The sequence below is a fragment of the Pelecanus crispus genome, chromosome 1 (genome assembly GCF_030463565.1).
Source record: "Pelecanus crispus isolate bPelCri1 chromosome 1, bPelCri1.pri, whole genome shotgun sequence".
Lineage (NCBI taxonomy): Eukaryota > Metazoa > Chordata > Aves > Pelecaniformes > Pelecanidae > Pelecanus > Pelecanus crispus.
Genome location: NC_134643.1, coordinates 1,002,861 through 1,009,117, shown reverse-complemented (window position 1 = coordinate 1,009,117; position 6,257 = coordinate 1,002,861). Strand labels below are relative to the sequence as shown.

Below are 6,257 nucleotides of genomic sequence, written 5' to 3'. Positions count from 1 at the left end.
GGTTCCAGAGCTGGGGAGCTGTGTGCAGGGCCCGGAACGCTCGTGGGGCTGAAGACACGAGTAGCCGCACTCTGCCCAAATCTTCGCTGCAGTGATCTCTGGATTTCTGACAAAAATCTGGGGCTTGTGCTTTTTCACCGAACTTCAGAATGAAAACTTCATTAGAACAGGGTTCAGCGCTTCAAAGGAACGAACGAAGCCTCGCTAGCTAGTAGTACAGCAAGTCGCACAACAAAACACGATTTAATATGTCCTGACTGCTTGATGTGTAAATCAAGTTGTTTGAGTTAAAGAGTGGCAGCTTTTCAAGTTCAGAGGTGTATGTTAACGACATAGTTTTGGTTGTGAAATACATGCTCAATGCATAGAAGAAAAGTGGGACAGTGTTCACCAGCCGCACAGTCCAAAGGCTGAAAGTTTGCATGCAGGACGAAGATGCAATTACCCATGCTAATACCCGGGGTGCAAGCCCGATGAAAGCAGGGCTGGCTGCGCCGGGACTGGCCGCGGCGTTGGTCTGAAGCCGTGGCTTCGGGTACAGGTGTGCAACAGCACCGGTGGTGAAATCCCAGCCACAGGCTGTCCTCGCCGGCAGCAGCGGGGTGAATTCTTCCTGTGCCCTTCGAGTGCCTGTTTGGCCACCTGCGAGAATGAGTTTTATACGTTGCGTGCTTACACGCTTTGGATTGTTTCTGAATTGTCCGTCTCCATTATCGCTGGCGTCAACAATATGCTGAATGGGCACGATGACAACTTTGCTATCTCGGAGAGCTTGCGGCTGAGCTGCTGCTCCGCGAGGCTGTTGGACGCGGCACGATGGCAGGCAGGCTCGGCTGCCTCGTCTCTCTCCAAGACAGGGAGAACCGAGGTCGCTGGCCGGAATAGCGGCTCCATCCCAGCGCTTGAGTTACTGTTAATTTAAGCAGAGCTGGCACTGTTGTACCTTGCTCCTTTCTGTTCATTCCCTGTGACTTTTGAAACGATCCGTGGGGAAACCAGGCGGATAGCAAACAGCATGTAAACAGCAAAGCTGCTTCTTACTCACGGGCATTAGGATTTAAAAGTCAATTCACGTTTTTGTAACCCGGTGAGATCACCGTACTGGCTTAGTACAAAATGGTAAAAATCCTTAGGCATTGTACTGTAAAACGGGGAAAGAGGCAGTCCTTTTCTGAATATATTTTTGCTGTATTGGAAACTAAATAATCGTAAGATCATTCAAGATGTGTGTTTTTAAGTACACATCGGACTGAATATAGACAGCATGAATTTCGACAAACAGTTGCCCTGGAAATGCTAAAAGAGTTGGAGGAAGGACACTAAATGATCGGCTTCCTCCTATTTAGGAAAGCTGAAACACTGGTGAGAGGACAAGAACATGATAATATTTCTCATTACTTACATCCCGGTGTGGATTTTAACGGCGGCGAAGGATGTGAAACCTAGAACTGCTGAATTTTCGTATGTGCACAAGTAGGCAAACGCTGATTTTTGTATCTGTTTGAACAAGCAAGAGGTCATACCTGTATTCAGCATCTGCATGTCAGCACGAGTAGCCACAGGAGAGACCGACAGTTTGTTCGCAGCAGAATATAGCTGCCCTTGTAAAACTACCAGGGTCTCAGACCCACGGGGTAATTTCCCTACTTAAGTAGCTTTTGCTGTTCTTGTACCGGCCTGCGTCCTGGCCGGGAGAGGTGAGCTGGCAGCCCGAGCCCGTGCTCGCTGCCAAGCCCAGATACTTAAAGAGTATTTTAGTGTGTTTCATAGGGAGAAAAGAAGGAAGCTGTTCCAAGACTGGTGCTCTAGAAGTTAGCTGGAGAAGACGGGGTCGCCAGCCCCGGCCCTCCTGTGCTCCCCAAGGAAATGAAGGCGCTCTGGGGATGGCTGGAAGACTTGGGAATTTGCTTGGAGAGCCGTCGCCGTGGCCCCGGAAGCCACAAGAAGCCACAAAAAATGCTTTATAAGCTCATTAGCCTCCAATAGACAAAATAGAGAAATGAAACTTCTGAGGTTGTACTGGGTTTTTTTCCTTGTTAATGGCCAACAAAGTGTTAATTACCATACTGTGTGCCATTAAAAGTCTTGGAGCCCTTGCCTTCAAGCCCTTATGGTGAAAAAACAAGCATAAACTAGAAATTTTGCCCATTTAGTTAGGGGTGAAATTTTTGGTGGTGCTTCTGTGACAAAACCCCCGAACCCTGTAGTGTAAACAGGGCAGAATAAAACTGTTTTTTTTTTTTTTTCACATGCCTCGCTGGCAAAATCCACATTTTCCCTCGTCATCATCTCCATCCACTGGGCATGTTTGCCACCGTGGCTGTTCCAGCAGGCGCTTCCACGGCAGATCCGTCCGTCGGGTCTGAAGCGGACAACATAGACGTTAAATTTTAACCATGTGTATTAATATTTGCGGGGTCAAGGCCTAAGTAAGACCAGCGAAGAAGACAAGACGTAGCGGTAAATCTAATGGCAGGAATTCGCTGTAGGATTAGGAGAATTGGATGGGTTCCTGTCAGGTTCCTGTATGATGCTGGCACTTAGAAAGCAGTTTATTCACGTACGAAGACAAATCTGGGCAAGGCAGCGATGACATCTACTTAACCCAGCAAGCAAGCATGACTAAGAGGTATCTTCCTCCCCAGTGCTGTTTTCTTCTGTTTTTTGGGTCACCCTTCTCTTCTCTCCTTTGGGTCACCCCTTTTCCCCCCTTCTCCTCTTTTTTCCCATCACGCTCCCTCCCTTCTTCTCCGCGCCGATTCCAGGGCACGGTGGACCGCGTCACCCCAACCTGACCGCCCCAGCCCCGTGACAGCACCCATCGCCCGTGTCCCCCCGGTCCCTCCCACGGTGTCACCCCCACTGACCCCCGGGCCGCCCCCACCCCTGGGGAACGAGGGGCCTTCCCCCTCCCGCCACGTCTGCCTCGCCTTATTTGAAGGCAGTGGCCACGGAAGGGTTCCCGATGTCCCCATGTCCCCCCCCGGCCCTGGGGTCCTGCCCGCCCCCGGCCCAGTGGCCCCCGAGGCCACCAGCCCGCACCCGGGGGGCTGCCCGCCCATCGCTGGGAGCCACCCCGGGGGCCGCAGCTCGCCCACAGCGGGCCTGTCCCGGCGGCGGAGCGCTGGCCCGGGCTGTGGTGCATCCCCTCAACCCCCGTCCCCGGGGCCGGGGCCACCACACCGGGCGCGGGGCCACCACACCTGGCCCTGCCCTGGCCCCGGCCCCGGCCCGCCGCCCCCGCCCCGGGGCGCTGCCCCGCCCACCCCACACGCCCCGCCCACCCCGACACGCCACGCCCCCAGTGTGGGGCGCTACCCCCGCCTCGCCCCGCCCCCGTCCCGGGGCGCTGCCCCGCCCACCCCGCCTCGCCCCGCCCCGCGCCCCCGGCCCAGGCCCCGCCCCCGGCGCGCGGCCCCGCCCGCCCCGCCCCTCCCCTGCCGGCCCCGCCCCGCCCCCGCGCGGCCCCGCCCTCCCGCCCCCCCCCGCGCGGCGCTGGGCAGCAGCGGGGCCGCCGCCATTTTGGAGGCTGCCGGAGCGCCCGCCGCTCGCCGCCTCGCCGCCCGCTGTCAGCACAGCCCCGGCCGCCGCGCCCCGCCTCGGACGCGGCCCATGCCCGCCGGGCCGCCGGCCCTCGCAGCCAGGCAGCGCGCCAGCGGCCTCGCCGCGGGGCGGAGGGCAGGCCCGGACCCCCAGCAGGTGAGACTCCGCGGCCGGGCCCGCCGCCCGCGCCGCCGCCGAGCTGTCACCGCCGCCCGCCCTCCCTCCTGCCGCCGAGGGCCGGGGCCGGCCGGGCCGCGGGCTGTGCCCCGCCGCGGGCCGCTTCCGCCTTCCTGCGCCGGGGCGCTGGGCCCGCCGGGCCGCGGAGGCGGTGCGCGGCCTGCCGCCCCGCCAGCCCCGCCGGCCCGCCGCCGCCTTCCCCCGCCGCCGCCTCCGCTTCGGCCTCCGCGGCCGCAGCGACACCCCCTTCCCGCCCGCGGGAGGAGTCGGTCACCGGTGCCGTCGCGCTGCCTGGGCTGCAGGGCCGCGTCCAGCTGCCCCTGCCTCGGTTCTCACCGGTTTGGGGGTTTCTGAGCAGCCCTTAGCCCCGCCGCCCCTCAGCAGCCCTGATCGCAGGGCTCCGCTTTTCAGTCCTCGCTCTCGGCCGTGCTGCAGCCCCCCGTGCCGTTCCGTGCGATACCGGGGTTAAATGGCGCTTTCTGCCCGTGTCAGAGTTTGCTTTTTCTTTTTTTTTTTTTTTTTTTTTTGGGGGGGGGGGGGGGTGTTTCGACCTGTTGGGATCGGGCAGCGGGAGCCCGGGTTCCCGGTTTTCCTGCCTCAGGCCTGGGCAGCGGTTAATCGCCGAAGCTGTGGGGAGAGGCGGTGGCGGCAGGGCCGGGGGTCAGCCCCCCCGGGACCCGCTGGCTTCGGCCGCGCCGTGCGGGAGCAGAAATGTCACCGTGCTGGTGCTGTTAACGTACAGGAGCTGGGGCCGGAGTTGTCGCCGCAGCTGGAGTCCCTACAACGCATAATCTTGCAGAAAGATGACTTCTTGACGAGTCTGGCGAGGGCTCCCTTCCTAATTTGAAGGCCTTGTTTTGCGCTAGTTAAAAAAAAAAAAACAAAACCAAAACAAACTAGGAAGTGAAAAAGAGAAACTGAGGGAACTTGGAGGGACCTGAGGTGTTTTTCATATCTTGATCTCCCACTCTAAAAATTAATATTTTAAAAACTGAAGCTTATTTCATAATGTACTTTATTTTCTCTCTCAAAAAAACAAAGGAGGAAGTTGTGACTCCAGTCCTGTCCAGAGCTACACATGTTTCAAGCCAAGCATGTAATCACTTACTAGCAGATTTTTGTTATAAAGTACCGTTTTAAGAATGATGGGAGAATAAACATTGATGATTTCTCTTATTACTCTGACACTTAAAAGGAAACAGTCTGCCAAAATACTTCAGTGGTAAAAAAAAATCTGGTGGATGGTGGTATAGCAATTTCCATAGCAACCACTGGTGATATCATGGTAAGCAAAGTTAAATTTTGGAATGTGCAACAGGAACACATAATGATCTGTACTGGTTTGAGCGATACCCATAAACATTTGCTTGGGAGAAGATGACTGAGGATGGGACAAGAACAAAATGGTTTGAAATTGAAGGCTTGCTTCGTTTTTCGTGCATTCGATATGCAGACATCTCTGGTGACTCTTGTACTTTCTTTGTATTACGTTGCAAATCCAGGGACCCAGGACAACGTCCTGTCTAGAAATCGTGGAAAACTTGTGGCCCTGCAGCAGCTTTTTAGGAAGAGCTCGATCTGTAGCAGAATGGTATCAGACGGGTGGTGCAGAAAACAGCGTTGAGGGTTTGGGGAGGTTCCTGCAAACCTCAGACTGAGAGAGAGCGACTGGTGTCGAGCATTTCTTCTGGGGATGGCAGGGAGCTCTGAAGCATCCTCCTGACCCTGGTGTTCGATGAAGTCTTGGTTGTGCTGTAGGAGGGACAGGTTGAATTTCCAAGTTCATAGTTCAGCAATTGGAGACTGTCAAAAATGAATAACAAAGAGAAAACTATCTTTAAGAGCTTAGGGTTTGGGTTTTTTTTTTTTTTTTTCCCCTAATAAGCAAGCATCCTCAGTCTGTGGGCTTAAATTATTTTTAGAAGACTCCGGGCTGCTGTCACGAGCGGTGTAGCCTGTTTTGCAGCGCTTCTCTGTGGGGGAAGGCTGAAGCCCTTGCAGCCCCCCATTCTGCAGAGGGGTGCCGCTGGAGCTGTTTCGGGCCGCGGTGCTTCCGAGCGGGCTCCCCCCACCCTGGCTCACGGCATGCTGGTTGGACTGGGAGTCAGCTGGAGTGAATTAAACTCTCGCTGTCCCCAGATAGTGCGATCCTGAGCTAGGAGGAGGAATCGTTTAGTTACGCTTCCCCTCCTCTTTGGTTAGGGAGATATCCCAGGCGTAGCTGACGGTGTTTTTCCGTGCTCCGTGGAAGGAACGCTTCATTCATGTTCTCCCCCGAGTTTTATTGGCTACCAGCTGAGGTGTCAAAGGGAAACCAAAACTCTTTTCTTCTCCGAGATGCAGTAGGGCATTAGTGGTACAGAAGAATTTCGGCAAAGAAAGGTGTTACATTTGAGGAGAGCTCGGGGTGGGGGGAACAGGACGAGGTTTCTTACTCTGTGTTTCTGATAATAAGGTGTGTAGAAGCGTAAGTGTAAGAGCTGTGGATTATATGTTGGGGAAAATGACTTCACATACATAATCAAGTAGTATGTTTT

General features: G+C 55.7%; 1 protein-coding gene across 1 annotated transcript in view; it reads left to right on the top strand.

Annotated features, from left to right (window-relative positions):
- Positions 1-3,667: 3,667 nt before the first annotated feature.
- The window catches only part of PPP6R2 (protein phosphatase 6 regulatory subunit 2), a 114,084-nt gene continuing 111,494 nt past the window's right edge, over positions 3,668-6,257 (top strand). The window contains exon 1 of the mRNA XM_075728181.1: positions 3,668-3,699. The gene's annotated coding sequence lies outside the window, so the exon portion shown is untranslated. The remainder of the gene's footprint in view (positions 3,700-6,257) is intronic.